Genomic DNA, 15,020 nt, shown 5'->3' with positions numbered 1-15,020 from the left:
ATGCCCTGAGCCTGTGGACCAGATCCTCACCTGGTGTAAGTTCGCATTGTCCCATGCTGGTCCAGTCTTCCTACTCTGTAAAATGTCCAAAGCTATGATTGTTCCCTCATTCTGGCCCGATACCTCTGTTCTGTATCGGCGTCTCCAGCAGATGAAGATGGCATCAACAAAGCTTGCACTGGGGCTCAACAGCAATGACATGCGGTAGCTTTGGATGTTCTGGTAGTCTTGCAAGACTCAGCCGTGAGGCATCCCAGATAGAAAGGCACACAGACATTCTAGAAGTCATGGAAGATGTGAGAGATTCCAGAGGACAGGAAAAAGGCAAATATAGTGCCAATCTATAAAAAGGGAAATAAGGGCAACCTGGGGAATTACAGACCAGTCAGCTTAACTTCAGTACCCGGAAAGATAATGGAGCAAATAAGTAAACAATCAATTTGCAAATACCTGTAAGATAATAAGGTGATAAGTAACAGTCAGCATGGATTTGTCAAGAACAAATTGTGTCAAACTAACTTAATTGTTTTCTTTGACAGCGTAACAAGCATTGCGGATAGGAGGGAAGAGGTAGATGCAATATATCTTGACTTTAGTAAGGCTTTTGATACTGTCTCACATGACTTTCTCATAAACAATCTAGAGAAATACTACCTAGATGGGTTTCAGAGTAGCAGCCGTATTAGTCTGTATTCACAAAAAGAAAAGGAATACTTGTGGCACCTTAGAGAGTAACAGATTTATTTGAGCATAAGCTTTCGTGAGCTACAGCTCACTTCATCAGATGCATCCGATGAAGTGAGCTGTAGCTCACGAAAGCTTATGCTCAAATAAATCTGTTACTCTCTAAGGTGCCACAAGTACTCCTTTTCTTTTTAACCCAGATGGAGCTACTATAAGATGGTTGCATAACTGGTTGGAAAACCGTTCCCAGAGAGTAGTTATCAGTGATTCACAGTCATGCTGGAAGGGCATATTAAGTGGAGTCCTGCAGGGATCAGTTCTGGGTCCAGTTCCATTCAATATCTTCATCAGTGATTTAGATAACGGCATAGAGCATACATTTATAAAGTTTGCAGATGATAACTAGCTGGGAGAGTTTGCGAGTGCTCTGGAGGACAGAATTATTATTCAAAATGATCTGGACAAACTGCAGAAATGGCGTGAAGTAAATAGGATGAAATTCAATAATGACAAATGCAAAGTACTCCATTTAGGAACAATCAGTTGCGCACACACAAAATGGGAAGTGACTGCCTGGGAAGGAGCAAAAAGGGATCTGGGGGTCATAATGAATCACAAGCTAAATATGAGTGAACAGTGTAACACTGTTGCAAAAAAAAAATCTATATCTATATCATTCTGGGATGTATTAGCAGGAGTGTTATATCCAAGCATGTGGACTAGTACAGAAGGACAAAGAAATAAATATACTAAAGGAAATATTGAAACAATTTTTGGAAAAATTATTCACAATCAATTAAATGAATGGGGCTATTTATCGGGGGGTGGGGGAGACAGAGGTCAAAAGGAAATTAAAGCATGCCAAGTACAGTTGAAAGAATCAACTCCTTCACTTGAAAACACTGGGAAACACACTTTCAAAGTTGTTGTAAGGTAAATTGTTTAAATTAACCCAAATGGGTTGAGGGGGTGGGGTTTGAACAGCTGGCTTTACTGCTGCTAAAGCAACAGTCATCATTTATTTTTAAATGTATAACTTATGTTACAGCACACTCAGAACTCTGATTTCTATTGCTTTTAGATAAGGAAGCCAATTCTTCCAGTTCTACTATATTAAAAACTGTAGAGAAACCTTCCCAATTAATTATATTTCTGAAACTGAGATGAGACCCTGTGCTGAGCAACGGACAATTTTCCCAGCATAGACCAGGCCTAATGGGCAATCCTACAAACACTACCAGACAGAGTGCTTGTTATCATGAGTAGTCCCTATGAAGCCCACAGTAAAAAGGTACAACATCTCATAGGGGCCCATCAACAGACACTAAGTATTTTTTTCCACCCAAGCAAATGGGTCAATACAACTAGACTTGATTTATCTGTAGCAAAAAAATAAAACAGCATTTATCTTGTCATTATTTGTATACTGTTACTCTAGAGTGCTTTTATTTTAAGCATTTTGCTTTTTCCAGAAAACCATTTAATACAGGCTTAGGTCCAACTGTTTATCTTCCTTAAAGCAAACCTCATACAGTATCTTTGGATGTCTTTTCTTTATTAAGATTCTTATAAACATAACAGGCAAAAGTCCAGTCTCAGATGTCTGTCAGGTTTGGCAATCAAAAGGGAAGATTCATTATATTAGTTAACAAGTCTATATTTTCCCCAGATATAACTAAATAAATCCAAGACTGAAAAAGAGAAGTTACTTCAGTGTCCTTAATTAGGGTTTTATTTTGTCCAATTCTTCTCGATGCTAAGTTTCATCATACTAAAAGATACCAAAGAACATGTCTTCAGATGAAGTGGTGGAATTTTTGGAACAGTCAAATTAATGGAGAAAGATGAACCTCTTGATGAAAAGTCAAATAATATCTAAGAACAGCAACTTCATAAATTTTCTACTTACGTTTTGTATTAAAACTTGGAAAGAAATATACGTTTATATTTACATAACAGGGGGATGCCTAATTCTGTAGGCTTTTCTGATAAATACTTCAACAAATACAGGCTCTAATCCTGCAAACTTTTATGCACGAGTAGCTTTATGTACATGAGTTAGTCCCACTGATTTTACATTAGTGTTTGCAGATTTAAACTGCAAAAAGCAGTTTTGACTTTATTCCTTTTTCTTATTAAACCCATGAATTGGAGAGTAATGTTGGGTTTTACTTATGTTTTTAATGTGGCTCTTTAATTTGGCAGCTATTTTGCATGAAGTAACCAACTCTAACCTAAATGGAATTTGACTAATTAAAAAATGCAGTTTGGGCTTAGTTCTTTGTGTGTGGAATTCCTACATGCATATATAAAACTTCAGTATAACCAACTTTTCCATTTAGTCAATACTTATTTCACAAGGTGTCTGGGGAAGTGGGTAACAAGAAAGTTTATTGTATTAACATTATTGCTTTACCATTCCTGGAACGTGCTTGATTTTTCCACCTCCAATAACTGTCTTATTGATTTAAAGTGTTGACATTATAAATAAAACTTCTACCTGTATTCTGTTCAGATGAATTGCTATAGTCTGTATGAAAAGATGAAAGAAAAACGATTAGAGGTACAGGACCTATTGAAACAAATAACCCATTCTGACGCTTCTTTCTATGCAAGGCCTCTTCCCCCTCATACCATACCATTCCTTTTCTGCACTCAAGATCTACTTGTAAACTGCTCAAGGAAACACAGTTTGGTTTTTTAATGGTAAGCAGCTTGGCAAAGTGGCACCTTAATCTCAGTATCAGTGGCCCCTTTGGAGCTCACAAAGTGTATTAAAACAAATTATACAAGAACATGCTCCTCAAGCTTCCGACTTCATAGTTTAAGAGGATCAGTATATTCCAGTTTCTTTCTGGAACCAAGCACCATCGGGCACTATAATACTTCAGTGCCTAAAGCTATCACGACATAGCAGGGTTCTGTTCAATAACAAAACTTTGTACTGCTGTAGGCCAAGGAAGAAACATGCTCTTCGGTTCCTTTTTGCCTACATAAAATAGGTTATTAAAAATGGACATTTCAGCATCTGGTTGAATCAGCTCATATTAGGGATTACAGATTTGGGGTGACATTCATGTAAAATGGAAATAGTGTCAATTTCCAGATGTGTGAAAAAGAGAAATAGGTAATAAATACATAGGGTCATTGATTCCTCAGCACAAGTGATCTGGAATTTCTAATATTAGGTACTAACTCAAGAGTGGGATTTTCAGAAAATTCTCTCTCCACCCACTGTTCTAGGGAATGCCACTACAATGCAAAGAGCAGACAGCTGAAAGTTGTTCCATCACTTCCTAGTCATTGCAAATTTGAGAGAGAAATATCACCATGATCAGGCAGAAAATACAAACATTGTATTTCCACTACTCGAGATTATCAACAACTAAAAAAAAGAAAAGAACTAACAGAACCATGGAAAGTAGTTACTGAGTTACTTCAGAACACACAAATGGTACCTAAGTTTACGTGGCCCTAGAGTGCTCACTATGGGGGTGTAAACTGCAGCACGCCAAAGCACTGAGCTGCAACTGTCCCGTACAGACTCTGCTAATGTGAACTAAAAGGTACCTAGTTCATATTAATAATGCAAACTAGGCACCTTTTAGTTTGCGCTAGCAGGGACTACATGGGGCATTTACAGAGCAACATGTGAGCGCATGCTGCAATTCACTCTGTAGCCAGTGCTGCAGAGCTGCGAAGACAAATTCAAAGGGCCAGATTTTTAAAGGTATTTGGGTGCCTAACACCCATTGATTTCAGCATGAGTTAGATGCCTCAATACCTTTAAAATCTGGGCGCAAGTCAATAAATTACTTTAAGACAAAAACAAAGCTATATCTTGACTACAGTGGACTGCCAAACTAATAACCAACTGCATGGCTGAAGACAAACTTGCTCAGTACCATGAAGAGTTCAGGATTATAAAAGCATCAATTAACAAATAACCATTTGTTCATTCTCCTATATATTATTATATTTCATTTCCCTAAGAGAAAGGGATATGAGAGAAAGGGGTAGCAACAATTACAGTGTTAGGAGCTTGAGTGGTTTCTTCGGATTAGTCAATCACAAGTCTGGAAGAAGGAAAAATAAGTGCCGACTGCTCACTCTCCAGTATGAGTACTCTACTGGACAAACAAACTTGCATAACCAGAAACACTATCCCCCTAGGCAAGTGGCATTCTCTGTTCCAAAAATGGTTATATACATGTTCATTTATTATTTAGTGGCTATAAGATGGTTGGCAAATAAACAGGTTAAATGTTCCACCACACTCCTGAAAAATAAAGAAAACCAAATGGTAATTATTATAGAGGAACAATCTTACAAATTCATTCACCTGGTTTAAATCAACGATTCATAAAGTACAAGCCTCGGGTGCTTCTTCTGATTATCCCTAACACGTTGTCCGATGTCATAATTTCGGTACTACAGCCATCCTGCTAAAACCTGTGATGCTGCCCGGCAGTGAATTATGAGCAGCTAGGACAGCAAAGGGAAGGGCGATGGGGAGATGAAGGGGGGCTATATAACCATGGAACTTTAAAAGCAGACACTGCACACTCTTTTCTCTCCATCACATAAAGTACCACAGTTGCTTTCAAGTAAGAAAGTCTCTTTTATGTCCAAATAAAAAGACATGATTTGTCATTGTAGGGGCCAGAGAACAAAAATTATCCAAAGCACTGAACTCGGATCACTCTACAATCTCTCTCCTGTCCGTCAACACAAGACAGAGATTTCTCACTCTTGGGTGGGAAAGCACGCATGCTGAATTCTAAGGCAAGCACTACAAACTGTTCGCAGCTGTCTAGTTTATGTGATATTCTTTTGCAGTATTAAATATGTTTGTAATTTATATGTGTTAAATAGGTGCTGATGTGCTCTTAATGGATTTTTTTTCTTTAACAATACCAAAAAAGTTATATCATCCCATCATCAGGTTTCTTTTTAATTTCTAAATCACAATTAGCATCTGAAAGAAATTTCAGAAAATATTTGTCAACTGATGTTAACAACAAAGGACTGGGAGCTGATGCTACCACAGATGGATCTCAAACCTTGCTAATAGGATAGCCAGACACCATTATGTGTCTCATTTTGCATGTTTGATGTTGATTAGTTTTAAAGTTTGATGGGTGAAAGATGACGCCTGAAAAATATTACCGTATATGTAAATTTGGTATTTCAGTGGCCTTTTATCACACCTACTAGTGGAGCAGCTTTTTATTACTGGAATTCATAAAACAAAGAGCAATTTTCTCTTGGTTCACCTTGCATTTGCATGCTCATAAAAATTTCATTTTAGATAGAGAAATCCATCTTTTAAGACAGTGATAGTAACAGTAAAACTAAAGCAAGACAAAGCTGTACTCTAAGTGGCCCGATGTACCATGGCAGAGCATAATGTCCTAAATTAGATGGATTTTTCTCCTGATAACGGGATCCACTGGAGTAAGTATTCAACATGAGGGCTACCAATGATTGTTAATGGACACTGAATACTTATTCCCTCTTTAGTACTTCAACATTTTAACCCATTAGGGATTTTAAACAGAGCATGGCAGGGCACAGAGCCTAGTAGTAATGCTCCTCTACACTATCAACTCTGTGATTCCTGATCCTTTGCTCTCTTCTCTTCAGCAAGCAAGGGCTGAGTGCAGTCCAGAGACAATGGGCTGAGCACCAGTGCCACTTGTCGTTCATTTCTCAGAGCCCAGGCCAATTAATGTGCAGCGCTGACAGGCTCTGAAAGGAATCTCATTCAGACTTCTGCTAGGGACAAAAGTGGCTGTAATGTGGAGGCGTAAAGCATGCTGGAAGAATGTAGGGAGAGTTCCTCAAGAATTCAACAGGGATGTTAAGAATCTCATCCCCTCAGGAAGAGGAAAATCATGTTAAAGCAATAGAGACTGATACGGCTGGTGAGTCTACATTGGTTTGTTCTTTTCTCTATGAGGGATGTCTGGATACAGATCCACTTTACTCTTTTTACATCTTTACTCTATTGGTTATTGTTTCATATGCTCGGAAATGAGAATTACAAATAACTTAAAGCTGGTCTATTTTCAAAGTAGCTTTTGTAATTAACCTGGTGTGCCCTGTGGAAATGCTATTGTATTGAGTCTCACAGCAAGTTCTCAGTGAATCACAATAACTAGCCCTGTGCTTCCCATAGCATTGTTAATCAAGGACTGTTTCACTTTTATCCTGCAATGGAACAGGCGCCGCACAAACCACCTCACTATGTCAGAGCACGAGCCCATTCTGCCCTTACACAAGTAGGAGCTATCGCTAACACTAGAAGCGCTACACTTTTTTTTATAATGTCTGCTGCAACGCTCTTTGAAGCAAGGTGACTGTAGCCTGGCTCATTACATCAAACTCCACCATAATTATTCTCTTTATAACTACTTTATAACTTTAAAGCTACCACTTTATTTTTAAAAATGGACAAGCCAAACACTGCATGCAATTTAAACAGCACTCTCTTGCTATGAGACACCCAAAATTAGCCAAACAATATTTTCAGAAACGTTATTAGGATATTTTAACAGTTTTTACTGTTCGAAATCTCATCGATAGGGAAAGTAGTAAACGTACATATCTCTTCTTCAATAGACTCTGGAAGTGTATATGACAGCAGATAGCAATGCCAGTTCTTTGATGGTGAAGCCCCTCAATCTAAGTTATTGCAGAGCCGTCATATGAATGGCAGTATTATCATCATCTGAATGCAATGCCTTCAACACGTTTATCTCTTAAGATACAATGTTTCAAAGTAAGGCAGCTTATGACATAGAGGTAGGCAATGCCTCTATAAGCCCTATACATCCCACCACTTATCTTAGCACTTACACATCTTGAAAGTACTTTGCAAACCACAGTTGGCTAATCCACACAACACCCTTGTAAGGGAGGCAGGTATGATCCCAATTTCAAAAACTGGGGAAAACACAGTTTGAGTGATTTGCTCAACATCACAGAGGAAGACCGTGTCAGAGCAGGGATCACAGTTCAGAATTCCTGGCTCCCTGTCCTGTGCTTAGATCATCTCTCTCCATCAACATGGTATGACGGATATCTTCAAGTATATTTTAATCTTGCCCAAAACGTACCCCCTTTTATGTCAAAGCCCATGAACATTGCATCAAAATAACCAACATTTTATTTCTTCCTCTCACATGTAAAAGGCACCTAACACCTTGTTATTTAAGAGCCAACTTCCTTTAAGTGCCTCTTGTATGAAAATATTTTCTCTTGCTAGGAGTGTAGGGAAGTGACACCAAATAATACATAAACAGAAAAACCATGGTGGCCATTTTACTCAGAAGAAGGTTACTCATTAAATGGAAACAGAACAGGTTCAATAGCCATAACATTGATGAAATATACAAACTCAATTATGATCCTGTCCCAGGGAGAGCTGGCCCTTTCAGGGAGTTGGTATCAATCCCACTTTGTGCCTAGTTAACTGACTCCCCAGGTGATGGGCATTGAGGCTTTCTATAAGACAGCGAGATCTGCAGGGAGAAACCTGTGGGGAGTAAGAAGGCTCTCCTACAGTAGATACAGATGGGTGGCAGAAAGTACTCAGAGCTTATCTACAATGAGCCGAGAGAAAACACCTAGAGACACACGTATATACTCATATTTAGCTACATCGTTCAGGACTGTGAAAAATTAGATTAACCTTCCCCTGCTGTAGACACAGCCAGGTTGACAGAAGAATTCTTCCAACAACCTAGCTACCACCTCTCAGAGAGGTGGATTAGCATGGGACATAGGAAGTCTACACTACAGCAGGATATCTGCAGCACCTATAATGCAGACATGGCCAGAGAGCACAGGAAGAATGTGGGAAAGACAGAGGGCCTATTAAGCCTGGTGTCAGACAGAATACCCAGCAAGAGGTTGCTGGCCACTGCTTGTTTTGTTGGACTTCTTTTTCACCTCCCAAAGTAGAAGCAAACTATGATTTGGCCAGATGAATCAATCATTCAGAAACACGGGAATCTGCTTATCCAGGAATGGGAGACTGAACTGCCTGGAGCAGGAACAGAGAAAACTGAGAAATGGGGCATCAAGTTCCAAGATGATGATGTCACAGTTCCCCTGGAGAAAGTTCATGGATATTAATTTACATAGGACTCCTCCAATATATGGTGATAAAAACATGAATAAAATTCGTAAGTGACACAAAGTGGGAGCATTAACTCATACAGCCTCTATTTATTTCTGGACTTCCTCAGGATAACCCATCGCCAGGGCCCTACCAAATTCAAGGTCCATTTTGGTCAATTTCACAATCATAGGATTTTAAAAATCATAAACTTCATGAGTTCAGCTATTTAAATCTGAAATTTCACAATGTTATAGTTATAGGGATCCTGACCCAGCAAGGAGTTGGGGGGGGAAGGGTCGCAAGGTTATCGTGGAGGGGGTTGCAGTACTGCTATCCATACTTTTGCGCTGCTGCGGGTGGCGGCTCTGCCTTCAGAGCTGGGCTCCCAGCCAGCAGCCGCGGCTCTCCAGCTGCCCAGCTCTGAAGGCAGCAATGCAGAAGTAAGCATGGCATGGTATGGTATTGCCACCCTTATTTCTGCACTGCTGCCTGCAGAGCTGGGCCCTCAGTCAGCAGCTGCCCAGCTCTGAAAGCAGCAGAGCAGAAATAAAGGTGGCACGGTATAGTATTGCAACCCTAACTTCTGCACTGCTGCTAGTGGGGTGCTGCCTTCAGAGCTGGGCGCCCAGTCAAAAGCTGCTGCTCTCCACCCACCTGGCTCTGAAGGCAGTGCAAAAGTAAGGGTGGCAACACCGCACCCCCTCTAAAATAACCTTGCAACTCCTTACCCCCACCCCGCCCTTCTCTTCTGGGTCAGGACTCCCAAATTGAGAAACGCTGGTCTCCTCTGTGAAATCTGTAGAGTATAGGGTAAAAGCACACAATAGACCAGATTTCATGGGGGGAGACCAGATTTCATGGTCTGTGACGTATTTTCATGGCCTTGAATTTGGTAGCGTCCTACCCATCACGTTTGACAGACAAGATGACCCAGGCACAGTAACACAATACCCACACAATAGTATGTGGAGGATAACTATTAGGATCTCTTATATTCATAGTGCATAGTATGGTGTGCATTTATGCAGAGTTCTGGGACTCAAAGGCTTCCCAAGGCCAAGTGATCTTCCTATGGCTCATTAAGGATGTTCCTCTCTGACAGACCAGTTCCACTGACTCTTCCCCTCAACTCTCCTGCTCTCTCGAGTCCCCTGTAGATCTCAACTTCTACAGCAGTGCTTCCTGCCTACTAGCCTCAGGGGGCCTGTGGTGGAAGTGGGGGACTGGGTAAGAGGAGAGGGCTTGAGGGGAAAGGAGATGGAAGAGTATTCCCCTTCTCCTTTCAACTTTCTGAGGTCTACGAGAAGTGAGAACGCCACACTCCCGCACAAGCTTTAGGAAATTCTTTTCTCACAAAGCCTAATCCCCACATCAAGTCTCTTCATGGAAAAATCTACCGCCATCATCCCCCACCCCATCCATTGACAGGTCCCCAATGAAACCAGGGTCACCCAACGAAATTAATAGGCAACAGGTGTTTAAAAAAAAAAACAAGCAAAAAGAAGTACCTCTTCACACAACACACAGACAACCTGTAGAACGTATTACCAGATGTTGTTGTGAAGGCCAAAAGCATAACTGGGTTCAAAAAAGAATTAGATAAGTTCATGGAGGATAGGTCCATCAACGATTGTTAGCCAAGATGATCAGGGACACAGTACCATGCTCTGGGTGTCCCTAAACCTCAGATTTCCAGAAGCTGGGAGTGGATGATAGGAGATGGATCACTTAATTGTCTTGGTCTGTTCATTTTCTCTGAAGCATCTGGCACTGGCCATTAATCAGAGACAGGATACGGAGCTAGATGGACCACTGGGCTGTTCCAGTATGGCCATTCTCACATTCCCCTTAGTGTCCACGTTAAGGTAACATTTTGCACCTCTCTCTGCAAACAACAGGATCTTACTTTAATACATATTTTTATATTAGGTATACACACCCATACAAATATGAAAGCTTAGGTCTCCAGCACTCACTTGACATGCTATGCCAACCTAGAACCATTACCTCTTAAAATTATTAATTTAATCAGCTAAATTTTGGTGATGTGAATTTAATCTCAGCTAAAGGAGTCCAGTAAACTAGGTTTCCTTTTTCTACTGCTTTTTAGAGGTGCTACAAAGTGGCAAAAAAATTCACAAGAGTTGATAAAGTATTTTAGTGTCACAACTCAGCAACCCCTTTGTCCCATTCATTTCAAGTTGTGCGAGTTTAACCAATTTAGGCAGATCTGGGATTTTCTACTGGGGGTGGAGGGTGTCACACACAAAATCAGTCTTACAATGAAAACTCAGTTGCAAATTTACTCATAGAAAATCTGCCATCTCTCTAACTCTGTTACATTTTTCTTCCTTTCCCATTCCTTCCTTGGAGGAGGTTTCAAAATTTAACCACTTACTAGCCGGACGTTATTGAAAAATTGAGCCCCAAGAACGGTCCGGGGCAATATCCCAACAGCTCTCCTATTGCCACTGTCCCTGAACAGTTGTGGCCTCTCATCTTTCATAAGCCTTTGAGGTAGAACGTTTAGTCCTTTAGCTATAAGTTGTCCACTTAAGTTTTCAAGCACAGCATGTGGGTTTGAGAACGTTTCAGGGAGAAAGAAAAATAATACACAAAAAACCATACACACTGAACAGTTAAGTATGCTACACATTAAATACTGATGGAGAAACATTCAAACGACAATGATTCATTTTATACTTCAGGTGAAGAGCTAGCTGATAAAAGGATCAATTAGTCATTTGCCATCAGTGTATGTAGATTGTAAACTCTTCAGAGGAGAGGTCGTGTCGACTTATGTTCTAGGTGCTTTCCAAACACATTACTGGCCACTACTGCCGTAATATAGCACAACTGAAGAAAACAAATCAAAACCACAATCAGCAAGGTGGTCTCAACCCAGAAACTGCATTTATCAACCTATGTTTGAGGGATAAAGTGCAGGGACCATCTTTTTGTTCTGTGTGGACAGCATCTAACACAACAGGGCCCTGGTTCAGGACTAGGGCTCTTAGCAACTACCATAATACCAGAGAGAATAAAATAGAAGCAGAAGGCAGCTAAGTGGCTTTTACAACTGATTAATGCCCTAATTCAGCAAAGCATTTAACAACGTGCTCGAGACCCAGTGGTTTCAGTGGGACTTACGAATGTGCTGAAATGATTTGCTGAATTTGGCCCTAAAAGCTACGGTAAAGATGAGGTGTTTGACTACAGAAGCCTTTGGCTGCAAGCTTACTTCAGTATCGTGAAATAATTCTTACAATACAAAAACAACAACAAGAAGATTCAACACACCACCACATTAAGTGGTGTTTCTTACTGGGAAAGAAAGTTGCTGGGTTCCAGTGGTTCCAGCCTTTTCACAGACATTGTTTTAGAGAAAGGGCAAATTGTTCATATGCAGATTCAGCTCTGTCTCTATTACAGGCAGGGATGTACCCTCACTAGCTTTAATCTAGCTAGCTCGCAAAAAATAGCGAAGACGTGGCAGTGCAGGCTTCAGCTCAGGTTGCACAAGCTCATCGCCCCCTCTCCACCCACCCCTTCCTGAGTCCACACTTGCACTGGCAGCCCACGCCACACATTCTTACCCCTCTTTTCAGCGAGCTAGCTAAATTAAAGCTAGCACAAGTATGCCTATACCTACACAAGCTGCAAATGACATCCCGGCTGCAATGTAGCTATGATCAGCGTAAGGAAAATGTTTGGTTAGAAAGTGGACTCGTCCGTGAGAATGTCAGTATTCGCCACAAGCACAGTGTACAGATATGCCCAAGAAAAACCAACGTATAGTGCAAATACGTAAGCATGGGTAGCTTTATGCACAAGCTGTTCAACTGAAGACAGTGCCAAGACACCTTGTGTGTGTGTGTAAAATAAAATAAAAATGTACTTCAGTACTTGTGAGATCAGGGCCTTAGACGGTGATGATATTGTTCCTTACCACATTATGGAATTTTAGAAGCAAACAAGTCTGAGCCATTACACATTATAGCTTAGCCCTGGTCTACACTCCGAGTTTAGGTTGGACTTAGCAGCGTTAGATCAATTTAACCCTGCACCCGTCCACGCGACCAAGCCGGTTTTGTTGACTTACAGGGCTCTTAAAATCAATTTCTGCACTCCTCCCCGGCGAGGGGTTTAGCACTAAAATCAACCTAGCCAGGTCGAATTTGGAGTAGCGTGGACGCAATTCGACGGTATTGGCCTCCGGGACCTATCCCAGAGTGCTCCACTGTGACCGCTCTGGAAAGCGCTCAACTCAGATGTACTGACCAGGTAGACAGGAAAAGCCCCAGGAACTTTGGAATTTCATTTCCTGTTTGGCCAGCGTGGCAAGCCGATCAGCACAGGTGATCACGCAGTCCCAGAATCACAAAAGAGCTCTAGCATGGACCGAATGGGAGGTACTGGATCTGATCGCTGTATGGGGAGAAGAATCCATGCAGGCAGAACTCCGTTCCAAAAGACAAAATGCCAATATATATGCCAAAATCTCCAAGGGCAGGATGGACAGAGGCTACAACGGGGGGACACAGCAGTGCCGCTTGAAAATTAATCAGGCAAGCCTATCAAAAAACAAAAGGAGGCAAACGGTCACTCCAAGTCAGAGCCCCATACATGCCGCTTCTATGATGAGCTAGGGGGAGCCCCTACCACTACCCCACCACTGTCCGTGGACACCTGCAAGGGGGGAGTCTCACGCAACAAGGACGAGGAGGAGGAGGAGAAGGTAGAGGATAGCACACAGCAGGCAAGCGGAGAATCCCTTCTCCCCAGCAGACAGGAACTGTTCATCACCCTGAAGCCAATACCCTCACAACCCTTCCATGGGCTCCCGGACCATGAAGCCAGAGAAGACACCTCTGGTGAGTGTACCTTTGTAAATATAATACAGGGTTTAAAAGCTAACGTGTTTAATTAGTAATTTGCCCTGAAGACTTGGGGTGCATTCGCAGCCAGTATAGCTACTGGAAAAGTCTGTTAACATGTCTGGGGATGGAGCGGAAATCCTCCAGGGACATCTCCATGAAGCTCTCCTGGAGGTACTCTAAACGCCTTTGCAGAAGGTTTCTGGAGAGGGCAGCTTTATTCCGTCCTCCATGGTAGGACACTTTACCACGCCAAGGGGACATTCAGAGGTGCCCATTCTTCGTGGGCTGTTTGCCTTTGGCTGAAAAGGAATCATCCCCGTTGTTAGCCACTCAGTGCGGGGAGGCCCATTCATGCTGAGCAGTTCACGTTTGGCTGACACGGATCTTTCCTGATACTAGCGAAAGAGTTGGAGGGGAAGAGGGAGGAAGCGATCATCCCAGAGAATTGGGGAAGGGGATGAAGCGATCATCTTAGAGAATTGGGGTGGGGGGGGAGGTTGTGCTGCACATTCACCCTAAAACCACAGCCCCTCCTTTTAAATGGCCAACCCAGCGGGCTTTGCTTGGTATGCGAAAGGAGGGCGCTGCTGTTTGAAATCTTTCCCACATGTTATGAAGGCTGAAGAAGCCGAAACCCTTTGCCTTACCATGGCTGCCTGCAAGCCAAATTCTGTTGCCCAGCCGAGCATGTGTGATGTCTCACACCAAACTGGCAGGCACACAATATAAGAGGCAAAATGCAACCTTGTACCAAAAGCACATGTGCTATGTAATGTGAATTGCTTATTCAGTGTGAAATAGTCTTCCCTTTGTTCTCTAAAATGTATCTTTTTAAATACTACTCTCCCTTTTTTTCCTCCCGCAGCTGCAAATGTTTCTACGCTCCCTCTATCATCTCCGTCCCAGAGGCTAGTGCAGATTAGAAGGCGAAAAAAACGCACTTGTGATGAGCTGTTCTCAGAGCTCATGCAGTCCTCCCACACTGAAAGAGCTCAGCAGAATGCATGGACACAAACAATGGCAGAGTCCAGGAAAGCGCTAAATGAACGCGATGAGAGGAGGGAGGAGCACGATGAGAGGAGGCAGGATGCAATGCTGAGGCTAATGGGGGAGCAAACTGATATGCTCAGGCATCTGGTGGAGCTGCAGGAAAAGCAACAGGAGCACAGACCGCCGCTGCAGCCCTCTATAACCGCCTGCCCTCCTCCCCAAGTTCCATATCCTCCTCAACCAAACACCCAAGAACGCATGGCAGGGAGGCTACAGGCACCCAGGCACTCCACCCCAGAGGATTGCCCAAGCAACAGAAGGCTGGCATTCAATAAGTT

General features: G+C 42.1%; 1 protein-coding gene across 7 annotated transcripts in view; it reads right to left on the bottom strand.

The window, feature by feature from the left end:
* The window catches only part of TULP4 (TUB like protein 4), a 277,954-nt gene that overhangs the window by 246,799 nt on the left and 16,135 nt on the right, over nucleotides 1–15,020 (bottom strand). Inside the window, exon 1 of one of the 7 annotated variants that reach the window (XM_037895068.1) lies at nucleotides 31–365. The exons of the other annotated variants lie outside the window; for them this stretch is intronic. The gene's annotated coding sequence lies outside the window, so the exon portion shown is untranslated. Of the gene's footprint in view, nucleotides 1–30; nucleotides 366–15,020 lie in introns of those variants that run through there. 7 annotated transcript variants of the gene reach the window in all.

This window comes from Chelonia mydas, chromosome 3 (genome assembly GCF_015237465.2).
Source record: "Chelonia mydas isolate rCheMyd1 chromosome 3, rCheMyd1.pri.v2, whole genome shotgun sequence".
In the NCBI taxonomy this organism is placed as follows: domain Eukaryota; kingdom Metazoa; phylum Chordata; order Testudines; family Cheloniidae; genus Chelonia; species Chelonia mydas.
The sequence above is the reverse complement of the archived record's forward strand: the minus strand, read 5'-3'. Positions and strand labels throughout refer to the sequence as shown.